The sequence below is a fragment of the Notamacropus eugenii genome, chromosome 5 (genome assembly GCF_028372415.1).
Source record: "Notamacropus eugenii isolate mMacEug1 chromosome 5, mMacEug1.pri_v2, whole genome shotgun sequence".
NCBI classification, from domain to species: domain Eukaryota; kingdom Metazoa; phylum Chordata; class Mammalia; order Diprotodontia; family Macropodidae; genus Notamacropus; species Notamacropus eugenii.
Genome location: NC_092876.1, coordinates 195,710,077 through 195,736,041, shown reverse-complemented (window position 1 = coordinate 195,736,041; position 25,965 = coordinate 195,710,077). Strand labels below are relative to the sequence as shown.

The 25,965-nt window shown below is 36.4% G+C and overlaps 1 protein-coding gene across 5 annotated transcripts in view; it reads left to right on the top strand.

Annotated features, from left to right (window-relative positions):
• LNX2 (ligand of numb-protein X 2) overlaps window positions 1-25,965 on the top strand; it is a 103,062-nt gene that overhangs the window by 21,671 nt on the left and 55,426 nt on the right. For 4 of the 5 annotated variants that reach the window (XM_072611796.1, XM_072611795.1, XM_072611798.1 and 1 more), the window contains one exon: window positions 8,721-8,821. The gene's annotated coding sequence lies outside the window, so the exon portion shown is untranslated. Of the gene's footprint in view, window positions 1-8,720; window positions 8,822-18,366; window positions 18,483-25,965 lie in introns of all 5 variants that reach the window. The other variant, XM_072611797.1, reaches the window with a different exon arrangement.

Here is a 25,965-nt window from a genome sequence, read left to right as displayed (position 1 = left end):
TTCTAGCTTCTTGCGATACTTTCTCCTTGACCAGGGAACTCTGGAATTTGGCCACAATATTCCTAGGAGTTTCTCTTTTTGGATCTCTTTCAGGCGGTGATCTGTGGATTCCTTGAATACTTATTTTGCCCTCTGGTTCTAGAATCTCAGGGCAGTTTTCCTTGATAATTTCATGAAAGATGATGTCTAGGCTCTTTTTTTGATCATGGCTTTCAGGTAATCCCATAATTTTTAAATTGTCTCTCCTGGATCTATTTTCCAGGTCAGCTGTTTTTCCAATGAAATTTCACATTATCTTCCATTTTTTCATTCTTTTGGTTTTGTTTTGTGATTTCTTGGTTTCTCATGAAGTCATTAGCCTCCATCTGTTCCATTCTAATTTTGAAAGAACTATTTTCTTCAGTAAGCTTTTGGACCTCCTTTTCCATTTGGCTAATTCTGCTTTTGAAAGCATTTTTCTCCTCATTGGCTTTTTGAACCTCTTTTGCCAATTGAGTTAGCCTATTTTTCAAGGTGTTATTTTCTTCAGCATGTTTTTGGGTCTCCTTTAGCAAGGTGTTGACCCGCTTTTCATGCTTTTCTTGCATCTCTCATTTCTCTTCCCAGTTTTTCCTCCACCTCTCTAACTTGATTTTCAAAATCCTTTTTGAGCTCTTCCATGGCCTGAGCCCATGGAATATTTATTTTGCCTGTTTGGGATACAGAAGCCTTGATTTCTATGTCTTTCCTTCATGGTAAGCCTTGTTCTTCCTCATCAGAAAGGAAGGAAGGGGATACCTGTTCACCAAGAAAGTAGCCTTCTGTGGTCTTATTTTTTCCCCCCCTTTTCTGGGCATTTTCCCAGCCAGTTACTTGACTTCTCAGTGTCCTCTCCACACCCACCACACCTCCAGATCCACCCAGCTAGTGTTTGGGGTCTGAGATTCAAATGCTGCTTCCCAGCCTCAGGGCTTTCAGCGGGGGCGGGGCTGCTGTTCAGTGTTAGATTAAGTTCAGGTGCTCAGGTGGGGGCAGGGCCGCCACATGCGGCTCAGTTCCCTCAGGGGGTTTATGTGGAGACCTTCAGCAATGGTTCAGAGCTCCTGCCTACTTTGGGAGCCCCTGTCAGCTGCTGCCTCCACTGCTGCCTCCCGACAGGGCGAGCCATGGAGACACCCCGCTCCCCTGTCAGCTGTCCAAAGAGACCCTCTCACTGACCCCCTGGTGCCTGTGGGTGGAGGGACCTGTGTGAAGCCTGCTGGGATCCGTTCCTCTCGGTGCTGGGAGGCCGAGCAGGGTTGGCCTCTGCTCTGGTCTGGTGGGTGACGGACCCCTTGGGTCAGCCCTTCAGGTCTCTCTGGAACAGAAATCTCCTCCACTCTATTGTTCTGTGGCTTTTGCTGCTCCAGAATTCGTTGGGAGTTCTTCCCCTCAGATATTTTATGGGCTGTGGGTTGGGAGCTAGCATATGTGTATCTTTCTACTCCCCCATCTTGGCTCCTTCGGGAAAGTCTTTTTAATAATACGTTAGATAGTAAGTACAGCCTCACCAAATTGCTTTGTAAGTTCTGAAAAGGGGGAAAGGTTGCTAACTAACTGGAAAGGATCAGGGAAAACCTTGTGGCATAAATGGCATTTGAGTTGGACTTTAAAAGATGAAAGAGAGGAATTTGTCAACTAACAGGATAGGAAGGACATTATAAGAATGAGAAATAGTTTGAGCCTGGGCTTCATGGAGGGAAATTGTAGAGTGGTTAAGACCTGTTCCTTGAGTTATGGCATCTATGAAATAGGAATAATGTAAAATAGGTAGGCTGCTACAATACTGTAGAGGGACTTGAATGCCAGACAAAGGTGTTTTTGAAAACTTTTGAGCTGAGAAATAACAGCAGCTTGTGTATAAGCAAGATTAGTTTGGTAGCATTATAAAACATGGGTTAAAGTAGGGAAAGAGTGGAGACAAGGAGCTATGTTCCAGAAAATAAATTCTCTTCAACAGAATTCGTGTAACTAACTGTTGACTTTACCTCTGAATCTTATACTTTTCTACTAAAGTTAATAACTTCTTGATGTTGATCTTGTTTATAAGCTGAAAACCCCATTTAAGGTACAGAACATTTTAATGTTATAGTTGATCTCTAAGTAATAAAATGTTTAAATCTCCAATAAAATATGAAGCTTTTTGTATTTAGAGCCAATTAGCAGTAAAGGCTTATAGTTGATAGTTTTATATGGAATGTAATATCCTTATTTTAAAACATTCTAGATAGTCATTCCAAATGAGAATTAAACTCAGTCTAAAAAAGAGGACAGTGTACCAGGTTGCTAATGCTAGCTATGCTTTATGATGGCACATTAAGATAAATGCTCAGGAAAATTGAAGCTGAACTTTTTTTTTCCTCTATTGAATGTTACATTTGTCTTTTATGTCAAATGAATGAGTATAAATCTTATCAATATCATATTCACACTTTTTTCCTTTAATCTTCTGAGTGTAACATAGAATTCTTTTCTATATAAAATGTTATATTTATCTTTTCTGTCAGTTGAATATAAATACTAGTAATCACATTTTCCATTTTTCTTCTGAAGTTGTACTCTCACCCATCAAACTTTTTTCACTGAACTTAAACCATAATTAATTTTCTTTTTGCATATATCTGAGTCACCATATTTATAACATTTCATGTTTAAAACTAAAATATATCCATGACTTTATTTTGCTGAGCTTCTCGTAAGCTATTTATTACATTGTCAAATTAGATTATATGTATTATAATAATAAAATTATTACATACTCTTTCTGTGCATTATTACACATAGAATATTTTACAATGGTTTAGAAGTAGCATATGATTTATTATCTTGAATAGTATTAAACATACAGTGTTAAGCTTTTTATCCCATACATTAACATATGTTTAGTACATTAGAAATAGTACCCATTTTTTTAATAATTGGTAGCTAATTTAAATGTTCCCTCAGACTTATAAATTAAATTTTTATTTCATTTCAAAACTAATTTTTCCCTCTCTTTAAAAAATCTCAGAAAAGATAAGAATAAACATTTTTCCTACCCTGGATTAGGTTATGTATTAGCAAATGTCTTTGTGCCCTGGTATTAATGAGACATAATAACATTCTGATGGGATTATGAGCTCCAGATAGACATTCAGTGAATCAAAGGATAGGATATAGTTCTCTAGTATTTGTAGAGAAGGATAATTCTATTTCAATTGCTCACTTCATTCTGAAATACTAATGGCTTTTTTTCTTGGAGTTCATTGTTTTCACAAGATAATATTCTGCCCTGAAAATTACTTGAAATATATCCTACCCTCATGTTCAGCAGATACAGTAGACTTTAACCTAAATTATTAAATGATTATGCAGTATATTTTTTTAATAGGAAATCAGTCATTGTGGTTGTTGCTCTATCTGAGATTTCTGTTTTTGTATTTAGGGCCTATATAATTTGACTTAGTGTTTTGAAGAGTAATCTAGAGAAATTATTCCTGAGTGTCTTTTTAAAAGTTTAAGGTTATTTTGGAATTTTCAGGAAAACGATATTCAAAATAGCATATTCAGAATATTCATTTGCGTCACAAATTAACTTAAATGGAAATACTTAGAGGACCTGCATACCTAAATTAAATAGAATATTCTGAATAAAAAATGTGAATCTTAAACTTGATTGATTTGTGTTAACCATGTCAAATATCTGTGTTTTGCTTTAGCAAATCCTTCAGAAAACATTTGTGAAATTTTTTTGTGCATCTTTATATATTTTTAAAAATTAATCCTGGTAAATTATAACTGGATATTAAGTTCATTAAAGCAAACTTTGTTTTCATGAAAAGTATTTCTAATATAAAAATGATTTACTTATAGATTAAAAATTCTAATTGCTGATCTCCCTATTATAAAGTATGAGAAAAAATTAAGAAAAATAGATTCCAAAGCATATGTAAAAATGAAAGTTTACCACAAAGCCATTGTTTTTGCCAGTACTGATTTGTTAGCCTATGTTAGCTTTCAGTTTTACCATTAACTTCACTGAATGGACAAAAGTGACATGTGTTTGACTTGTGTGAATTATTTCAGTAGAAAAGTAAAAACTAAAAGTCAGACTTGAAATTTGTAAAGTAGTCATCAGAAATTGAAGCAAGTTTCTGTATTCTCTCCTGGTCAGAACATATATATAGTATATATTGTATTCAGTCATTGATGCCACAATTTTAGAATGTTTCACCTCATACCTACCAAATGAGGGGGAAATGGCAAAAGATGGGGATAGTCAATATTCAAGGAGTTGTGGGTAAAAGACAGTACATTTTTGATGGAGTGGTGAATCAATACAACCTTTTGGAAAGCAGTTTGGAACTATGTAAAAAACTAGGTCCAATTCCATTGACCCAGAGATTTCATTACTAGACACAATCCAGTTTTATCCATTAATAAAAATGATCCCTATTACATAATAATATTTATGCCAGCACTTTTTGTGGTAGCAAACAGTTGGAAACTGCCAACAGGCGATCACAACTTCAGGAGACTTAGTGAAAACCAGGTTTATATTATAAGAGAAATTAACACGCATGTGAAACCCAAAGAGGTCATAGCCCTTAGAGAACTTTACGTAATTATGACTACAACAAAGGAGGAGGAGAAAACAGGAAAAGAAGGATGGCATGGGAGGGGAAAGGTGCAGTAATCCCTCCTGAAGGGGAGGAGCATGGTGATGGCAAAAGCCATATTCTTTTCCCTTGGGAACTGCCAGACTATGAAGATTGGAGGGTCCACTTATCTGCACAGGTGGACCCCAGCTGCACAAGCATTTTCCCCAGCCTGGCACAGATTGGCTGTCGTCTGTCTTGCCTTCTAAGGACACACAGGAAATCCAACTTGGGGTGCAAACAACAAATAAAGTGAGGTGAGGGGAGATGAACTTTGTCTTTAACACATTCAGGGCCTCCTGCGTGCTCTGGGTCCAGTGTTTCTATTTTATGGCAACTCAAAAAGACAAGTTCTGGGGATCCCTTAACAGCCCTTAACAAAACAAAATGGATGCCCATTGTTTGGGGAATAGCAAAACAAACTGTGTTATGTGTAGGTAACTGAATATTACCAAGAGCTAAGAAATTATGAATGTGGTAAATACTGAGAAGAGTGTAAACAGAGTAAACAGAACCAAAAAAATAATATGCACAGTGACTGTAACAAAGAAAGAACAACATTCACCTCACAAAAATTAAAAGGGAATTTGCAAAATTACAGCGGTTATGTCTCCCAAGAAGAGCTATGAGATGGTACCTTCCCATATGAAACCCGTTGCCTAGGGCCACCCAAACACTCTGGGCTAACAGGAAGCAATTCTGTGGGCCTTCGCTTAGAAGAGTTATCATTTTTCTTCTGCTAATTGTCTCCATCTACAATTGCACCAGGAAATTTTCCTAGTTTATTAAGGATGTAACTTGGGTTTCCCTAAATACAGATTAAAATGGATCTCCAGCTCCCATACAAAACAAGTACTCAAGGTGACATGGGATAACTTTTATTTCACACAAAAAAAGCATAAGCATATGAAGCCCCAAAAGAAATATGCAAAGTGTAAATAAAGCATGAGCAGGGGATCATGTGTGCACTGGAAAGATTGCTGGATTTAGAGTTAGAGGACCCACATTCAAATCCTAACTCTTGTGCTTACTATGTGACCTAGAATAAGCGAGTTACCTTCTTAGGGCCTTAGTTTCCTCACTTATAAAACAAGATGTTTAGTAAACTACATCATTAAGGTGCCTTCTTGCCTTAAATCGTTGATCATTTGAACTTATTACCATGTGAATCCAAGGATTGTTAGACAGTTGTCATGAGATGACTGTAAGGATGGAGACAGGATCTGGATCTGTGATTTCATTGGTATAGAAAACAAACCACTAATGCAGTTCTTTACCTTCTCTGCAGTTTACAGTCTTTGAAAGTTGACTAGAACACCGAGGAATTAAATGACTTTCCCATGGTGACATAGCCAATATGTGTAGGAGGCAAAACTCACAATGTCTTCCTGATTTCAAGGACATGCGTCTTTATCCTCTCTGTAGATTTATGCTAATAAAAAGAAAACAGATTGAAAATTGGTGGAGTTGGTGGGTTTGAGGGTCTTTTAGTTCTTTATTATTCCTTAATTGTTGAACTGCCCTAGCGTCTAGCAAAATTGGGAAGTTTGGGGTAGAAGAAGAGAGGATTTATGATTTATGTCAGGGTTACTGAGTTCTTATGTTCAGTTTAAAAAACTTAGGGACTTTTGAAGGTGAGATAGTCATTGTTACTTTTCTTGAATTTTCATAAAATCCTTCAAGCTCTGGTTTCAGGGCTGCGTACCATTCCAAGGTACCATAATGTGTGCTCTTTTTATGGAGTTATGTAGTAGTTCTAACTGGGCATGTTTTCTGTTCATTCCTAACATTTCAGAATTTCTTTACCACACGAATATTATATATTTCTAGTTATTGAAGGTTGCTTAGAATAATGATTTGGTTATTTTATTACTTCTTTTGCTATATGTTAACATATATTGAAACTTTATTTCTGCTAATTAACCTTCATGGAAAGATAATGCATATTAACTCTGTAATAGAGAACTTGTTGATAGCTTATCTTGTTGGATAATTTTTAGGACTTCAAAATTTTACAATATGGTTTTCCTTCTTCCCCCTTTCAAATACCTATTCTTCCTGTCTAGAGTTTGTACTTGCAAAATACTTCATTTCCATTTGTACTCCTGCAGAGCCATATCTACCATATAACTATATATGTGTATAACTTTATTTTTATTTAGTTCTTTATTATTTAGCACCAGTTAATCCCATTCTTTTTTTTTGTTTTTTCTTTGAAGTCCAAAGTAGAATTTTAAATTGAAATGATTTGAAACAGTGTTATAACTTTTACCCATTCATATGTTGAGAATGTGATTTCATTCTCCACTAAGCACTTATATTTTGCACACATTTATTTAACTTTAAAAGAGAATGTGGTTAGGAAGAACAAATTTGATTTGTGCTCATTTTGTCCATTTTATATTTGAATGTTTTTGAATGAGATTCCTGCCAAATGTCCAGAAAAAAATACATTGAAGTTTTCATGCTGACATGGAATTACATTGGATTAATTACTCTTGCTTCAAACATTAGGGGTTTTGTTTTTGGTGAGGGAAAAAATATGACAGATATAGCCAAAATCTGTTAAATGAACTGTTCAAGCCAATAGCACAGGGGGTCAACAATAGTTTTGGGCATAGGCCCTAGCACCCTGCATCATTTAATTTGTTTGATGTTGTTATGCCAGATAAACAAAATAGGGGGAGGAGATACTTGACTGATTGACTGGAGCCTTGAAGGAAGATAGATTTTAACAGGTGAGAGAGATGGAGGGAGTGCATTCTAGATTGAGAATGGCCTGGCCAAAATGAGAGAGGTTCCAGGAGGCATAGATTAAGATATGAAAAGTACCTTAGAGGCCATCTTGTATAATCCTCTTGTTTTCCAGATGAAGAAAATAGGGAGGGCTCAAAGAAGGTAAAGCACTTGCCTATTAAATGACAAAGCTGGAAATTGAATTCAGGTGCTTTGACTCCAGAGTTAGGGTTCTTTCTCCCTCACCAGCCTGCTTCCATGACAGACTGAGTGGTCACAACACTTCCAAATCAATACTGGTTATCAAGCAGAGTTCCTGAGATGGGGCTGGAGGGTGGAGGGTGCCAGGAGACCCTAGGGAAGACACCAGGGAAGTAAGGTGACTTCCTCAAGTCACCCTGTGTTGGAGTCAGGGCCTAAACTCTGAGCCTGTGGCCTTGGTGAAATCACCTCCCTTCCCTGGCTTCCAGTTTGTTCATTTCTAAAACGAAGGGGTTGGATTTCTATAACTGCCAAAGTCCCTTCCGGCTCCAAATCTGAAGGAGCTATGTCTACAATATTTTCGTTATCTCAGGCACAGTGGGGTGGAATTGCAGTAACTTGTGTTACTCTAATACTTTGTTGTCCTATAAAAATACTGCATCACATCTTTACAGGTAGTTACTTTAATTACTTTGTTAAACATTTCTGTATTCTCATGGATTGACGTTTTACTTGTTATTACATCTCTTACATAATAAAATTGTCTTTTTGAACAAAGGCACCTGAAAATATTTTATTAATAGTTGACTGTTCAACAGCCTTCAGATTCAGTTCTTAAATTCCAGAAAATTTTTGTGTCACTTAAGTTTTGAGGGCTATACTCGCTTTTAGCTTTTGGAGGTGGGGAGGATGAAATACCTTCTATATTCACTGGATAGGCATAGGTTAGTATGTTTTTGCATTAGTTATGCATAATATTGAATTCAGGAAAAGCTACAGGATAATATGAAACTTTTCAAAGCTAGTATATTCTGTTTTGAAACAGTTTCTGACTCCAGTAAAACTCATGTTTGAAAATAGAATCCTTATCTGTCTTGTACATAGTAGATACTTTTAATAATTTTTTGAAGTTGTGTTTCTACTGATTATCCTGATGATTTTTATATTTTAGGATATGACTACTTTATAGACTTCCCATAGCATGTCATTAACATTTTAATAATAACTCACATTTTATATGACATTTTGAGATTTTGCAAAGTATTTTCTTCAGTACTTCTTTCAAAGTAATCTTGTCAGGTAAATAGTACAAATATTGTCAGTATCATCATTATGCTTTTTTTACAGATGAGGAAAGTGAAGCTTAAAGAAGATTTGTCCAAGTTCCTATAACTAGTAAGTTGAAGAGTTAGTATTTGAATCCAAGGACAGTGCCTGACACCTCTTAGGTAAGTAAGAAATTTTTTAAATTGAATGAAAGAATTTTCAGGTCACTTTTCTTGCCATTGCATCCCCATTATACTGTATGTGTTTAGGATTTTGTGGTGTTTTATATGTGGCATATTTAATTCTGCAAAATAATGAACCATGGTTTATTGTATTTTGTTTTTATTTAAAATATTAGAGCTGAAAGTCAAATGAGACTTGTTTGTGAATAACAAAAGACAATTGGCCTCAGGCTTTGCATTTGAGAAATGATTCTGGCTAAAGGTCGGTGATAACGTTAAGGCTAATAATAAGTTGCTCTCCTTCACTCTTGGAGGCTGTTGTGGGTTTAAGCTGGAATAAATCCAGATTGAAAGTAAGCAGAGCCCTTTTTTGTTCATGTTCTGGAACAGTTTTACTCACATTGAGTTGAAACTGGAACAGATTGAGCATTTTAAATGAAATCATCATAATTATTGATTTAATTGGCTAACTTTGAAAGCATAACCATTTTGGTTTCTTACAACTTGTCTGTAGTTAAGGTAATGAAATGCTGAAACCTTAATTACTAGCAATGTAATTACCATAAAACCTGTGCTAACTACTGGATTGTTCTGTTTCATTTATTTTATTGTACAGGTTTGATCACAGAATAACAGCTCCCAGCCAAAGCAGAGCTGTATTTGACATGAAATTGTGTTAGGGTTTTGTTTTTGTTATGCAGTTCCAGATGTGTCAAGGAAACTTTGATGTAGTTAAATATGAAGCAGAATCTATAAACTCTATAAATGGCCATTTGTAGTAATATTTCCTTTCTGCTGTATATAACCCTCAAATGGACCCAAGTCATTTGTGTTTTATAGGGCAGCCTAAATCCCCCTAACTTAGTAAAGGCTTTGCATTAAGATATTCTTTCATAATAAACACAAAAATATAATGAATACCAAAGTGTTTAAAAAAAACAGACAAGATTTTGCTCCATACTAGACTTGTGATAAATGTGATTAAAAAAATCTGTAAAATGGACTTAGCTTGAAGTGGGGGGGGTTGGGGGGGGGGTGAGTAGGGCATTTCCTTAATAGCTATTATTTGTATTGTTGCCATTTATGGGTAAGAAAGATATTTTAAAAATTGTTTTGTGAACAAAATGAGCATATTGTATTTGCTCAAATAATGATTGTACTTTTATGCTGATTTTGGATTTAATTTTTTTTCTTTTTTAGGGAAAAGGGTTGGATTTTTTTGGCTTGAATAGTGGGTGTTATAGTGTATGTATATGTATTATATAATTATATATATGCCATATATGCCATATATATTATATATGGTAACTTGTCTTGAAGGCAATAGAGAAGGCAGCAGGAGTTGGAGAAAGTAGTTCAGAAGGCAGAAAAGATAAGTAATAAAAAGTAAGGCAGCACAGAGGAGAATGTGAGAAAAATAAAATTGTGGTTTGTGTAATATTAGGAGTATTAAAACAGAAATAATTCATTATCTGCCTAGCCTTCTTGTAAACATCCAAATTCCATTTTTCTACAACTTTCCCCCTCACTTCCGCCTTGTTAAGGAGTAAAGGCATTTCGATGGTGATCAAACCTTGGTAAATACCTTTGATTTTCCCTCCCTTTTCAGTAGTGGTGTGAGTGGGTTGTGGTACAGGGAGGGCAGCCAGTCAGACAGCTGCCTGAGAGGCTCCAAGAATATCTTTCTCCATTAAAAGGGGCAGGTTACTAATTCAAATATCAATTGTAGAAAAGGGTCTCTCTCTCCATTTTCAAATATTTTTGTACAATTTAGATAAAACTAAGAGGTTAGGGGGTATGGCTTTCTCAGTACCAGAATGGAGAATAAAATTAATCATTTTAACTGCTCTCTAAGGAATGGAAAAAAGTTATTAAAGTCCCAAGTGTTAACAGCACATTTACAAACAACCCTGACAGGCCCAAACCAATCTCACTACCATCCACAAGAAAAATCATGCAAAATACACTGGAGCTTTGTTTTATCTTTGAATTGGCCTATTGCATAAACACACCTGTGAACTTGACTATAAAAATGTGTAGCCAGTTGAATAACTGAAAATAGAGACTTAAGCCAGAATCCTTTATGAGTAGAAGAAAAATCTTTATATTTGATCTGATACACACAGGAAAGTCAAGTGGGTAATTTGGAAAGAAGAGCTTATATGCTTGCAGTGTTGGAAGAGATTATTTTTACTATACAAGTACCATACTTGGGAAATCAGAAAAATCCTCAAAACTGCTTCAAATAGCTAACTCCAGCTTATTCCTGCAACAGATCACTCATGAAACCTAAGACAAGTGCCCCAGTATTTACCCAAAACTTTGGCCAATTTAATTTGGTAAATGTTTATTAAGCACCTGCTATGTACCAGGCTCTTTGCTAAGTTCTGAGGATGCAAAAAGAGGCAAAAGACAATCCCTGCCCTCTAGGACTTTACAATATAATGGGGGAAGACTATACATAAAGCTTGTGTGGAAGCTTGGGGGTTGGGGTACAAGCTAGGGTACCCCCTGTGGAATTGAACCAAGCAGAAGAGAAGAGTGGCAAAGCACCACACCCTCCTCTCTCCCTGTCTATGTGTTTACAAGCTAACTTCCTTTGCTTTTATACATACTCCAACAACCTCTTCCCTTTTTAACCACATTTCTAGGAATTCATCTTTTCTTAAAGAACACTAGGATGAAACTTTTAAGGGATGATACATTAAAGGGCATCAGCTAGAGCCACTCAAGAGTAAGGAATGGTTTGGTGTGGAAATCTACCAGACAGATATGACTAGTTACAAGGTAGTGGAAAAAGGGCTGGTTTTGGATTGGAGACAGAAGACCTGGGTTCAGTCCTTGCCCTTTCTGTCTGCGTGACTAAAGCTATGTTCTCAACCTCAGTGATATCCTTACTCCATCTATCCTATCAGCCACCAAATCTTGTTTTTTTTCTACATCTATAGCATTTTCTGTATACTTTCCCTTTTCTTTTTTAAAAAATATGTTTATTTTTAGTTTTCAACATTCATTTCCACAAAATTTTGAGTTCCAAATTTTCTCCCCATCTCTTCCCTCCCCACATCCCAAGACATCATGTGTTCTGATTACCCCTTTCCCCAATATGCTCTCAGTTCTATCACATCCCTCCCTTATCCCCATCTTCTCTCATTTCTTGTAGGACAGGATAGATTTCTTTGCACTATTACCTGTATTTCTTATTTCCCAGTTGCATGCAAAAACAATTTTCAACCTTCGATCCTAAAACTTTGAGTTCCAGCTTCTCTCCCTTCCTCCCTCCCCACATATCCCCACTGTGAAGGCAAGCAAATCAACATAGGCTATAAATGTGTAGTTATGCAAAGGACTTGCATAAGTCATGTTGTGAAAGACTAACTATATTTCTCTGCATCCTATCCTGCCCCCATTTATTCTGTTCTCACTTTTGACCTTGTCCCTCCCCAAAAGTGTTTACTTCTAATTACTCTCTCCTTCCATTTGCCCTCCCTTCTTTCATCCCCTCCCCACAACCCACTTATCCACTTCTCCCCTACTTTCCAGTAGTGTAAGATAGATTTTTATACCAAATTGAGTATGCATGTTATTCCCTCCTTAAGCCAAATGTGATGAGAGTAAGCTTCACTTTTCCCTGTCACCTACCCCCCTTTTCTCCTCCGTTGAAAAAGCTTTTTCTTGCCTCTTCTATGAGAGATAATTTGCCCCATTCTCCCTTTTTCCTCCTAATATATTCCTCTCTTACCCCTTAATTTTATTTTTTAAGATATCATCCCTTCCAGTGCCCTCTGTATATAATCCCTTCAACTACCCGAATACTGAGAAAAAAGTATCAAGAGTTACAAATATTATCTTTCCATGTAGGAATGTAAACAGTTCAACTTAGTAAGTTCCTTATGATTTCTCTTTCCTGTTTACCTTTTCATGCTTCTCTTGATTCTTGTGTTTGAAAGTCAGATTTTCTATTCAGCTCTGGTCTTTTCATCAAGAATGCTTGAAAGTCCTCTATTTCATTGAATGACCATTTTTTCCCCTGAAGTATTATACTCAAGTTTTGCTGGGTAGGTGATTCTTGGTTTAAATCCTAGTTCCTTTGACTTCTGGAATATCATATTTCAAGCCCTTTGATCCTTTAATGTAGAAGCTACTAGATCTTGTGTTATCCCCATAATACTCATTGTTTCTTTCTGGCTTCTTGCAATATTTTCTCCTTGACCTGGGGACTCTGGAATGTGGCGGTAATATTCCTAGGAGTTTTTCTTTTTGGATCCCTTTCAGGGTGTGATTGATGGATTCTTTTAATATTTATTTTGCCCTCTGGTTCTAGAATATCAGAGCAGTTTTCCGTGATAATTTCATGAAAGATGAGGTCTAGGTTCCTTTTTTCATCATGGCTTTCTAGTAGCCCCATAATTTTTTAAATGTCTCTCCTGGATCTATTTTCAAGGTCAGTTGTTTTTCCAATGAGATATTTCACATTGTCTTCTATTTTTTCATTCTTTTGGTTTTGTTTTATAATTTCTTGGTTTCTCATAAAGTCCTTAGCTTCCATCTGCTCCATTCTAATTTTTTTTTTGAGGTGTTCTTTTTTTTTTTAAGTTAATTTATTTATTTAACTTTTAACATTCATTTTAACAAAATTTTGGGTTCCAGATTTTTCTCCCCTTTTGTCCCCTCCCCCCCCAAACACCAAGCATTCTAATTGCCCCTATGACCAATCTGCTCTCTCTTCTGTCATCCCTCTCTGCCCTTGTCCTCATCTTCTCTTTTGTCCTGTAGGGCCAGATAGCTTTCTATACCCCTTTACCTGTATTTCTTATTTCCTAGTGGCAAGAACATTACTCCACAGTTGTTCCTAACACTTTGAGTTCCAACTTCTTTATCTCCCTCCCTCCCCTCCCTCCCCACCCCTTTCCTTTGGAGGGCAAGCAATTCAATATAGGCCAAATCTGTGTAGTTTTGCAAATGACTTCCATAATAGTTGTGTTGTATAAGACTAACTATATTTCCCTCCATCCTATCCTGTCCCCCATTACTTCTGTTCTCTTTTGATCCTGTCCCTCCCCATGAGTGTCAATCTCAAATTGCTGCCTCCTCCCCATGTCTTCCCTTCCATCATCCCCTCCACCTTGCTTATCCCCTTATCCCCCACTTTCCTGTATTGTAAGATAGGTTTTCCTACCAAAATGAGTGTGCATTTTATTCCTTCCTTTAGTGGAATGTGATGAGAGTAAGCTTCATGTTTTTCTCTCACCTCCTCTCTTTATCCCTCCACTAATAAGTCTTTTGCTTGCCTCTTTTATGAGAGAGAGTTTGCCCCATTCCATTTCTCCCTTTCTCCTCCCAACATATTTCTCTCTCACTGCTTGATTTCATTTTTTTAAGATATGAGCCCATCCTCTTCAATTTGCTCTGTACACTCTGTCTCTATGTGTGTGTGTGTGTGTGTGTGTGTGTGTGTGTGTGTGTGTGTAATCCCACCCAGTACCCATATACTGAAAAGTTTCAAGAGTTACAAATATTGTCTTTCCATGTAGGAATGTAAACAGTTCAACTTTAGTAAGTCCCTTATGACTTCTCTTTGCTGTTCACCTTTTCATGCTTCTCTTCATTCTTGTGTTTGAAAGTCAAATTTTCTTTTCAGCTCTGGTCTTTTCATCAAGAATGCTTGAAAGTCCTCTGTTTCATTGAAAGACCAATTTTTCCCCTGAAGTATTATACTCAGTTTTGCTGGGTAGGTGATTCTTGGTTTTAGTCCTAGTTCCTTTGACTTCTGGAATATCCTGTTCCATACCCTTCGATCCCTTAATGTAGAAGCTGCTAGATCTTGTGTTATCCTGATTGTATTTCCACAATACTTGAATTGTTTCTTTCTAGCTGTTTGCAATATTTTCTCCTTGACCTGGGAACTCTGGAATTTGGCCACAATGTTCCTAGGAGTTTCTCTTTTTGGATCTCTTTCAGGCGGTGATCTGTGGATTCCTTGAATACTTATTTTGCCCTCTGGTTCTAGAATCTCAGGGCAGTTTTCCTTGATAATTTCCTGAAAGATGATGTCTAGGCTCTTTTTTTGATCATGGCTTTCAGGTAGTCCCATAATTTTTAAATTGTCTCTCCTGGATCTATTTTCCAGGTCAGTTGTTTTTCCAGTGAGATATTTCACATTATCTTCCATTTTTTCATTCTTTTGGTTTTGTTTTGTGATATCTTGGTTTCTCATAAAGTCATTAGCCTCCATATGTTCCATTCTAATTATGAAAGAACTATTTTCTTCAGTGAGCTTTTGAACCTCCTTTTCCGTTTGGCTAATTCTGCTTTTAAAAGCATTTTTCTCCTCTTTGGCTTTTTGGACCTTTTTTTGCCATTTGGGTTAATCTATTTTTAAAGGTATTTTCTTCAGCATTTTTTTGAATCTCCTTTAGCAAGCTGTTGACTCACTTTTGCTGATTTTCTTATATTGTTCTCATTTCTCTTCCCAATTTTTCCTCCACCTCTCTTACTTGATTTTCAAAATCTCTTTTGAGCTCTTTCATGGCCTGAGACCATTGCATATTTATTTTGGAGGTTTTGGATGAAGAAGCCTTGACTTTGATGTCTTCCTCTAATAATATGCTTTGTTCTTCCTCATCCAAAAGGATGGAGGAAAATACTAGTTCACCAAGAAAGTAACCTATATAGTCTTATTTTTTTCCCCCTTTTTTGGGCGTTTTTCCCAACCAGTTACTTGACTTTTGAGTCCTTTATCAGATGGAGGGTATACTCTAGGGACTTGTAAGTTCTCAGTTTCTCCAAGGTGGCACAATCAAGGGAGAGGAGTTTACTTCTCTCCTGGACTGCACTCTTCTCTGGGAGCAACCACAAGCTTTTCTGCTCAGAATCTACAGGTAGGGTTCCCTCTCCCCAGCTGCTTCCAACTCCACCAGGTGCTCCTCCTCACCTGGGCCACCACTCAGAGCTAAGATTCAGATCAGCTGCATGATTCCCCCAGGATCTTTAGGCCCAGGGCTCTAAAAATGGATGCTGTAGCTGTCTGGGGCTGTGGCTAGGGCAGGACCCTGCTCCCTTCTCACCCAGGTGAGAGAGCTTTCTCACTGAACTTTGAAGCTGTCTCTGGTGTTTGTGGGTTGAGGAATCTGGGAACCACAACTGCTACCCTGGATTCCATGACCTGAAGCCTGTTCCAGTCCTGTCTCTGCCGAGCCACAAGGCCAAGACTGGGCTGGGCTCTTCTCTGAGCCCAGTGCGATAGACTTTTCCTGTCCACCTTCTAGGATGCTTTGGGCTGGAAATTTTCACTGTCGTTTTTTGGCTTCTGCTACCCTAGAATTTGTTTAGAGTCTTTTTTATAGAAATTTTATGGGCTTTGGAGAGAGAGCTACTGTAGGTCTATTCTTCTATTCTACCATCTTGGCTCTGCCCCCTACTTTCCCTTTTCTTTACTCACACAATTGTATCAGCAAGCACTCTGACATACACAGGGGGACCTGCTGTCACAGGTTCTTTGATCTGTTTTTCTAAAAGGAAAGGCAACATTTGAGGGGTTAACAGTTTCCTTTAATCAAGCACATACGTATATCATTTACCATTAGAGAAAAATATAGGAGAAATAAAGAGCAATAGACAGGCTTCCAATGGTCTGACCATAAGCAATACATATGTCATAAATCAACAGACAGGTCCAGCTATCTGACCGTATTTACGGGAGAGGGAAGCACCAACATCTGAGTTTTCAAAGGGATGGGGGGAGGCTGCTTAATGACTTCCCAGAGTCTCATCTGGCACACAAACCTTCTTCTGAAAGCTAAACACCAAAGAAAACCTCACCCTCGGAGTATTTATACATTTTTTTGGATCCAGAGGGCATAACAACCCTTGAAAACCTCATTAGGAACTTAACAAAATGTGTGGGCCTTCCTACGAATCTTTCCAGGCTCATTAATGATTGGGGAAGATCTTCTTTAATCACATTAAAATAATTAACTTTACAAATACATATACTGTTTCTATTTAAAGAAACTGTTGTTTCTGTACTTTAATCCTAGTAAAGACTCTTGGTTGAGAAAGGCAAGATTCAATCAGAGGCCCTTGATTATACTAAAACAAAAACAGCAAAAGATCCTTCTTTGCTTGCCATTGCAACAATCAACACCCTAATTCATGCCCTTATCTCTTCAACTCTGTCCTAGACTGCTATAATTATACCTCCTAAATCATTTCTATCACCTGCAAAAATTTTCCTTAAGGGCCAATCTGATTGTGTCACTTTTCTGAGCTCCAGGGGCTCCTCACTTCTGTGATTGACTATAAACTCCTTTGGCACTTAAAGCTCCTCCCATCTTGATCCTAACCTACCATTTCAGCTTTATTGTCTGTTATTCCCTTCCATACACAGGATGGTTTAGTTACTTTGCCTGGACTCCCACCCTCTTATACTCTTAGCACAGTGATCCTGAATAGTTGGCTGTTGATGGATACATCCCATTCCCCATCCCTAGCTTCCTTCCATCCATCCACCTCAGTGTTTCCCTCCCTTCCAGTGTTCCATTCCAGATCTACCCACCCCTTTTATAATGCCTTCTGTAACATCTGTAATTAATAAACTTGTTTTCATATTAACCTTTTTCATTTCTCCCTCCTTCCTTCTGGTAATCATGGAAACCTTGCTCCTTCTTGATTAATTTTTTTCTAGGCACTGTTAGTCTAATATTGGTTGTGCTTTCATTCTTCATACCCTCAGAGTCCCTGGTTGTAATGGAATTGGAAACTCCTTACTCACCATTTCTACTCCAAATTCTCCATCTACCACCACCACTCAGCAATCTCTTCTCCTTTAAGATTCAATCCAAATTTATCAGTCCAGATCCTCTTGCATACCTCCATTACCCCACTTATTTCAACAAGTTCAGTATCTTGCTCAGACTTTATCTCCATTTCAGCTTCTCACATATTTACATGAATACTTTCTCAATCACCCTAACTTTCTAGTTCCTTATTCTACTCACCTCCCATGACTTTCATCTCCATTCTTCGTCAGAGTACAGAGACGATCATACTTGAGCTTTCTCGTATTCTTTTGTTGTTAGTCATTTTTAGTCGTGTCTCACTCTTTATGCCCCCATTTGGAGTTTTCTTGGCAGATATACTGGAGTGGATATGAGGGCAGTGGGGTAAGAATGAGGAGTTGGGGATAACACCTAAATTTTGATCCTGGGTGACTAGAAGGATGGTGGTACCCTTAAAAATTATGGGAAGTGCAGTAGAGGGAAGAATTCAGGTGGAAAGAAAGTGACTTCAGTTTTGGAGATGTTGAGCTTAAGATATCTATGGGACATCCATCTCAAGATGTCCACTAACATGCTAAATATGAAGAATTCAGAGAAACATAGGGAAACTTACATTAAATAATAACGAATTAATAAGCAGAACCAGGAAAATAATGTGCACGGTGACTACAACACTGTTAAGAAGAAGAACATAAAAAAACTAAGCTGAATGCTGACACATAGTAGGCACTTACTAAGGCCTCCTTCTGTTTATTGTATTTCCAGGAATAGTTGCTTGTGACAACTGAGTGCCTTGGCTATGAACACTTTAACTCCTGAGTTCTGTGCCAGAGGTTATAAGGGAAAATGATCACTTGTCAAAATGAATGACTGCAAATAAGGTAATGGAGTTGGCAATGCATCTTTTTATCAAAAGTGTCATCCCAAGGAAGTTCCTTGTATTGCTATGCTATTGTATGAAGTGACAACCATACAACAGAAGACATAACCTTGTATGTGTAATGATACTTATGGTAGAGACATATCTCAAACTCATTCTTCTTTACCTGTTTCCTTTGGGATGTTTTCTGAGAGAAGACTATGCTTTGTCCCTCAGGGACTGCAGAAATTTTGGCAGCAAGCAAAAAAAAGGAGACAGCCTTGTGAAGTGGAAAAAGTAATGGACAGTGCTTTGATACTGTTTATTAAAAAGGGATGGTTTTTCTAATGTACGTGGGCTTCAGTAGGCTTAAGAAATATATTATGATTGATCATATTTTCAGTTTTTGTTGATGTTATTTTTCATAATGCTCTGTATGTGAGATGTGACCAAAAATATTTTATTTTCACACTACAGTTTTGTGATGACACATTTTCTCATTCCTTTGTTTCTTACATGTGATTTAATGCTAGTTTGAATGATTGAAGTAAAAACATTTGTGTATGACATAAGAGAGAGTGGTCTGCAGAAGTTAGGTGCAGATTTATATTAAATTTAAGTTCAATTTAAAACTGGGTATTAGTAATAGAAATAATATATTACTATAGTTAACATGCTATTACATGAAGACTACAGATAAGTGTGGCGAGTAAGTTGAAAACACATTCCTGTCTTCCATGAGTTTAAATAAATAGACTTGTAATCTCATTAATATGGGTATTACTTCTACTGATCTAACTCAATCCACCCATGCTCTTTATCCACATCATTCCGTAAATCCTCTATAGTAGATTCACCTATTTGTTCTCTTACTGTTCTGTGGATCTCAGTACCGTTCTCTGGTTCCTGGTTGTTTGTCTTTCTTCTCAATATGTCCTGGCTTTTTCTTTCTCTGGTCATGTGTTCCTAGGAGTTCTCTGATACTCCACCATTAATCATTAATAATAGAACTTTTTTGTTGAAAATCTGGACTTTTGCTGCCCTGGGAAGATGAAGATTATTTTAAATTCTGTAGTTTCCCAAATGGGTTTCATCCTGATATTTGCTTCCTCTTCAGTTCTGGGTCCAATTCATTGTCTGTTTTTAGTATCTTTCTAAAATATATATAGGCAGCAAGGCCTAGTGGATAGAGCACTGGACTTAGTAGACCTAGTGGACAGAGTCAGAAAGACCTGTGTTCATATCCTACCCCATATTCTTACTGTGTGACCCTGGGCAAGTCATTTAACCTTTTTCAGTTTTGTTTCTTAGAACAGTAAATTGAGATAATATATGTAAAGTGTTTTGCAACCTTTAAAGTGCTATATAATATAAATGTTGACTATTATTTTATATATTCTGGTGAACTAATTCCGTAGGCTGATCATTCAGCTGTATGTCAAAGCCATGCAGGTGTTCTGAATTGCTAGTTAATTTATGGAATGATTAATTTTAACTAAGGGAATGGGACTGAAAGGGGATCCTTCTGGGTCTTGGCTGGCTTGCCTGGTTCTTTGGATATTCATTAGAAAAGATGATAGTGGCAGTAAGTGAGGAGTAATGCTTCAGTCACATTTTAATAAGGCACAGAGAGTGCCAAGGCAGGTGGTACAGAAGTAAAGAGACAAATGGCAGAAAAGGGATGGGATACTAGAGAAAGGCAGGCTGCTTGGGACAAGAATGAGGATAGGGAAAGTCGTAGAAAATCACATAATCATGGATCAGAGTTGGGAGCACTCAGGAAACATGGACCTGCAACAGATGGAGTGTTGGGAGAAGAGAGCAGGAATTTGGGGTCTCGTTTTTAATATATGTATACATACCTTAGGGTTATGCTACTGAGCATGTTTGCTGGTGTTCTGCTGGTAGCAGGGTGGGTGATGGGGTTGCGGAGTGAGTGCTACTTCAGTGATAATTCATGGAGTTTTTTATTTTCTTTTGGGTTCTTGGTGTCCTAGACCATGGAGACCCCTGAAATTGTTTTTATCTTAGGCACATAGTTTCTGTTTTAGAGAGGTTTGAGAGATCATGAAGATCAAGAGAAAATGTCTAGTGCTCCATCTTTTTGGTCATGTGATCCAGATGTTGGAGTCCTAAAACCAAAAACTTGGAGAATCTCTGATCCAAAGGACCTCACCCTCCATTGGGGGATCTCTTCTCAATCTGAACTTAATTTTCTTCTATTTAACTTGGAATCATTCAAACCAGTTACATACATATATATAGATATAGATATATATAGATATGTCTGTAGATAGACATAAATAGTCACATAAACATTACAGAGATACCTATAAAAAAGTTTTGAAGCCTATCTAGGAATTAATTAATATAGCTTTTTTGTTAAGTCCAGGAGTAGGATTTACTAAATTGTAATCTTCCACCTAGCCTGGGAAAAATTTATTTTTTAAAGATAAAAATACTTTGATATTCTGTAAGAACATGAATTCTAAAAAAAGAGATAAAAATATCTTTGTTCAAAGGTAGTAAGAATACAGATTTCTTAATGCATGCTTATATACACCATTAATATATATTTCATTTTTAATGTTTTTATGTGTTTTTTTATCACATCATCCACCTCCCTAGGATTCTGCTTTATAAAAAGAAAAGAGCTGAGCATCAACAACCAAAGCAGAAGCTACACCTGACAGCTTGTAATTGTTATTTTTAAAATAGATTTTTTTTGATATTTTTTGTTTTTTTATGAATCACCTAGATTTCCCCCTGTACTTTTCCCCTTCTTTATTCCCAGGGAGCCATCTGTTATAACAAATAATTATTTAGAAAAAATAAAAAGAGAAAGTCACAACTGATAACACATAATGTCAACATAATTTGACATTATTTCAATGTTCCATATTTATGTACTACTTCTTATCCCTACTCATCCATCTTTTTTTCCCCAAATTTATTAATTTGTTGTCAGTTTTCAACATTCAAGTCCGTAAGTTTTAAATTTTCTTCCCCTTCCCCCCCAAAACAGCATGCTGTCTTATATGGGCTCTACACATAACATTCCTGTTAAACACATTTTCACATTAGTCATGTTGCATAGAAGAATTGTAGCATGGAAGAAACCATGAGGAAAGCAGAACATAACAAAAGAAAATCCCACCAGTCTTTCTAGAGGAGCAGAAGGCCATGTCTTCTCCTCTCTCTTCTTTGGGGGCCAGCTTCTTCTTTAAAATTTCACAACATTCATTTGCATTTCTTTTGTACTTATTGTTCTTTCCATTTACATTGCTGTAGTCCTGGTGAATATCTTTTTCCTGCCTCTTACTTCACTTTTCATTCCCCATTTTACAGATGAGACAATTGAGACAGTCAGATGCTGCAATGGATAGAGTACTGGACTGGTCAGGAAAACCTGAATACAAATCTGACCTCAGAAATTTCTAACTCTGTGACCCAGAACAAGTTGCTTAACCTCTGAGGGAGCTGGGCTTGAAGTCAGGAAGACCTAGGTTGAAATCTGACTTTGGCTGGATTCTGTTTGCTTAAGTTTCGTCAACTTTAAAATGAGGGTAACGATAGCACCTACCTCCCAGGATTGTTTTGATAATTTAATGGGATAATATTTATTAAAAACTTAGCACAGTGCCTGGCACATAGTAGATGCTGTTCAAATGCTAGCTTTTGTTATTATTAAAATGAGGTCAGTGCTATATAAGTACTGGCTATCGTTTCATGTAACTCCATGCTTCTCTGCATTTGTCATATTCATTTCTTATAGTGCAGCAATATTCCTTTTATTCATGTGCCACAGTTTAGACATTCCCCCCAAATGGCGATTTTATGTTGTTTTCAGTTCTTTACTGCCACAAAAAGTGCTGCTATAAATATTTTGTGTATATGGAGTCTTTTTGTTAATCATCCTCAAATTAGGGAAAGGCTCTTGATGCCAGTACATTTTAGAAAGGTTTTGGACAAGCACTGGTTAATCCTCAGGAAATGAAAACTTTCAGTTAACCACAACACCTTGTTATGAGCATTCTGGCTAATTGAGGCTTTGCTGGGCTGCTGATCCTCCATTTTCCTCAGACCACTATACCATGACTAGGAGCAACAGCTATTTCTAACTAATCTTTTCCCAGAAGTGATAGGATATTCTTATCTCATTCACCAGGAAGGGCAAGCATATTAATCATAACTGTGATTTGGAAGACTATGATTTGCAAACCATGTCTTCTTATTATAACCTTGCCCAAGACTAAATATGCATCACAATTGTTATCCATTCAGTAGCTCCCAACTGTTTGAATATAACTGGAAGATTCCTAGTCAAACAGATGTTACAGTGTTTGTAAGGCCTACATATTATTAATTTACTTTATATTTTAACACATCAAACTGTATTCTTCATTAAAAACCCTAAACATCATCATAGGTGTGTTTAATCACTTGATCAACCAACAAGAAATTATTGAACACTTACTGTGTGCTAAACCCTAGAAAGAGACAAAAATAAAAGACCCTTTTCTCAGTTTCCTCAAAGAGCTTCCATGGGGAAACAGTATTGCACACATAAATATTTTAAAAATATGAGGGACAATGACTGGCTCTCTGATTTCATTGACATTGGAAACTCCTGATAAGGAAAGTAACACATGTAATAATAAAATAATTGGAGATGAGGAGCCACTAGAAGCTAGGGGATTGGGAAGCACCTCTCATGGGAGGTGGAGATCAAGCTGAGCTCTCCCCAAGATGAGGACTGAATGCCGTCTTAGCATGGAGGACTGCCTATGCAAAGGCTTATAGATAAGAGATAATATTCCATATGTGAGATCCAGCAAGAAGGCCAATTTGACTGAATCATAGTGTGTGTGAAGGGTAATAACAGATTGTAAAAGACTTTGAAGGTCAACAAAGAAGTTTGTATTTGATCTTAGAAGTAATAGGGGAATAATATGTTCTGAGCTCTGTAAGAAAATTACTTTGGCAGCTATATGAAGGAAAGAGACGAGTCAGAGAACTTGGTTAGAAGGCTTTTGCAGTAGCATGCCTATAGTAGGAGGTTGGAAGGAGGGAAAATAGACTTTTATTAATTGAAAATAATTAAATTTATTTTTGAAATAGTCTACCCAAAGAGTCTCAGTAGCAGTGGTCAAGAATTCTAATCGTTCTGTAGTCTTAATTAATACCTGACCACCATGGTTCTGTGGGAATGGTATCAAGGATTATCTTTTTGAAGACTTGGGTGGCTGAATTTTTTCATTTAGTTCATAGTGTAGAATACTAAATAAAAAAGATGGTATGTAAATTAACTTCAAAGCTCTCTATAAATAGAAGACATCCCATTTCTTATTCCCATATTTTTCATGGAAGTCAGATAAAAAATAGTCCTTAATGAACAAGTGTATAAAATAATGGTTTTGTAATTGAATAAAAAATACTGGGATGTCTGTCATCTTATCCTTTGTAAACTCACTGAAAGAATCTCTGGAGCAAGAGTGGAGTAGCAGACAAATTTAGAAGGATGATCCTCATTATTTTGCTTTATCTCACTATTTTTAAAAACAATATTGCATGAATAATTCCAATTTGTTTTCTGGAAATATTAAACTAATTAATGTTTTTTGATTGATGGCTTCACAAGCAGTAAATAGGGATATCTGTCTTCTCAAAAACCTTCCAATAATGAGTTTTCCTATCTGTTACTTTCTCTTGGTGAGCATGAAGTAACACTTTGAGGTTGTTTTTAATTATCACTTTTCTGATTATTAATAATCTCTTTTTTCAGCTGGGTCTTGATACTTTTATTTTGATTCTTTTGAAAGCCTTTTATTGATGTCTTGTAACTAGACTGCTGTTGGAAAGTGACTTTTTTAAAAAAATAAATCTTTATTGCTATATTTTGTTTTTATATCTAAATTTTCCCATGTATAGTTTTACCCCCTCCTCTCCTAGGAGAGGGATGCTGATCCACCATTTTTTTTTTTTTAAACAAAGAATTTTTTTTCAAAAAGGAAAAAAAAGAAAATAATCAGCCCCACCTAACAATATATTGAAAAAATGTGCAAGTACATGCAGTATTCCACACCCATGGACTCCCCTACCTCTGCAAAGCCATGGGAAGATGGTATCTTCTTATATCTCTTCTTTGGGGCAATGTTTGCTCTTTATAACTTTGTAATTCATTTTTGATTGTTTTGTGATACTTTCTATTTTACATCATTGTAAGTCATTTTGTTTTATTGGTTCTGCTTATTTCATTTTACATCAGTTCAGATAAATCTCTTTTTCTGCATTTGTGATATTTATCATTTCTTGTAGTATGGATATGACTCTTAACTTTTTACGTATTCATGTCACTTGTGTTTTGAATGTCCAACTTTTATCAAGAATATCTCATGCAAAGATTTCTCCCCCAGTCTATACCTTTTCTTCTGATTCTTTGTACATTGATTTTATTTGTGCAAGTCCTTTTTGTCTTTTATTATCAGTTACACCCAGCAATTATTTTCTTCTCTCCACAATTGTGAATAATATAAGCTGTTTACTTGTCATTTTTTTAATTATGTCCTTTTTGACATTTGGATCATAGACAAAACGATTGGTACCAAGTGTTCATCTAAACTTATTTTTCATCAGGATGGTTTCTGCTTTTTCCCAACAGTTTTTGTTGAATAAAGTATCCTTCTCTAGTTGTTTTTCTTTTTGGCTTTTTGAATAGTAGACTACTATGAGCAGTTTCCTAGGGCTTATGTAGTGTAACAAACTGATCAACTTATGAATGCATTATGAGAAGTTGGTTTTTTTTTTTAACAATTTTTTTGTTACATTTTAACTTCTACATTGTCTCCCTCCCTCGCTCCTCATCTTACCCTGCACAAAATAAGGCTACCATTTGACAGAGAGCTGTATGTCTCCATTTCTTAATATGTAAAATCATACTATGCATACTTCTATTTTTTAGTTCTTTCTATGAAAATAGATAGCATCTTGCTTCATAGGTCCTTCGTAGTTGATTTGAATATTTATAATATTCAGACTAGGTTAGTCCTTTACAATTATTTTTTGAATAGTGTTGCTGTTACTGTATCCATTCTCATGGTTCTGCTCATTTCATTCTTCATTATTATTTCATACAAATCTTTTCCATGTTTTTATAAAGTCACCTTGCTCATCATTTTTTGTAGCATAGTAGTATTCCATCATAATCGTATACCCCAACCTGTTTAGCCATTCTCCAGTTGATACATATGCTTTCACTTTCCAGTTCTTTGCCACCACAAAGAGAGCTTCTGTAAATATTTTAGAAGGTGTAAATTCTTTTCCTTTTTCTCTGATCACTTTGGGGAAACAGATTTAATAGTGTTATTGAGAGTTTTGATGAATGTAGATTTGTAGTGTGATTTTATAACTCTAATGGCACTAAGTCTCTGTCCTTCTTAACTTTAAAAAATGTCCCTTGATGTTCTTGATCATTTATTCCTCCAGATGAATTTTGTTTTTCTCTC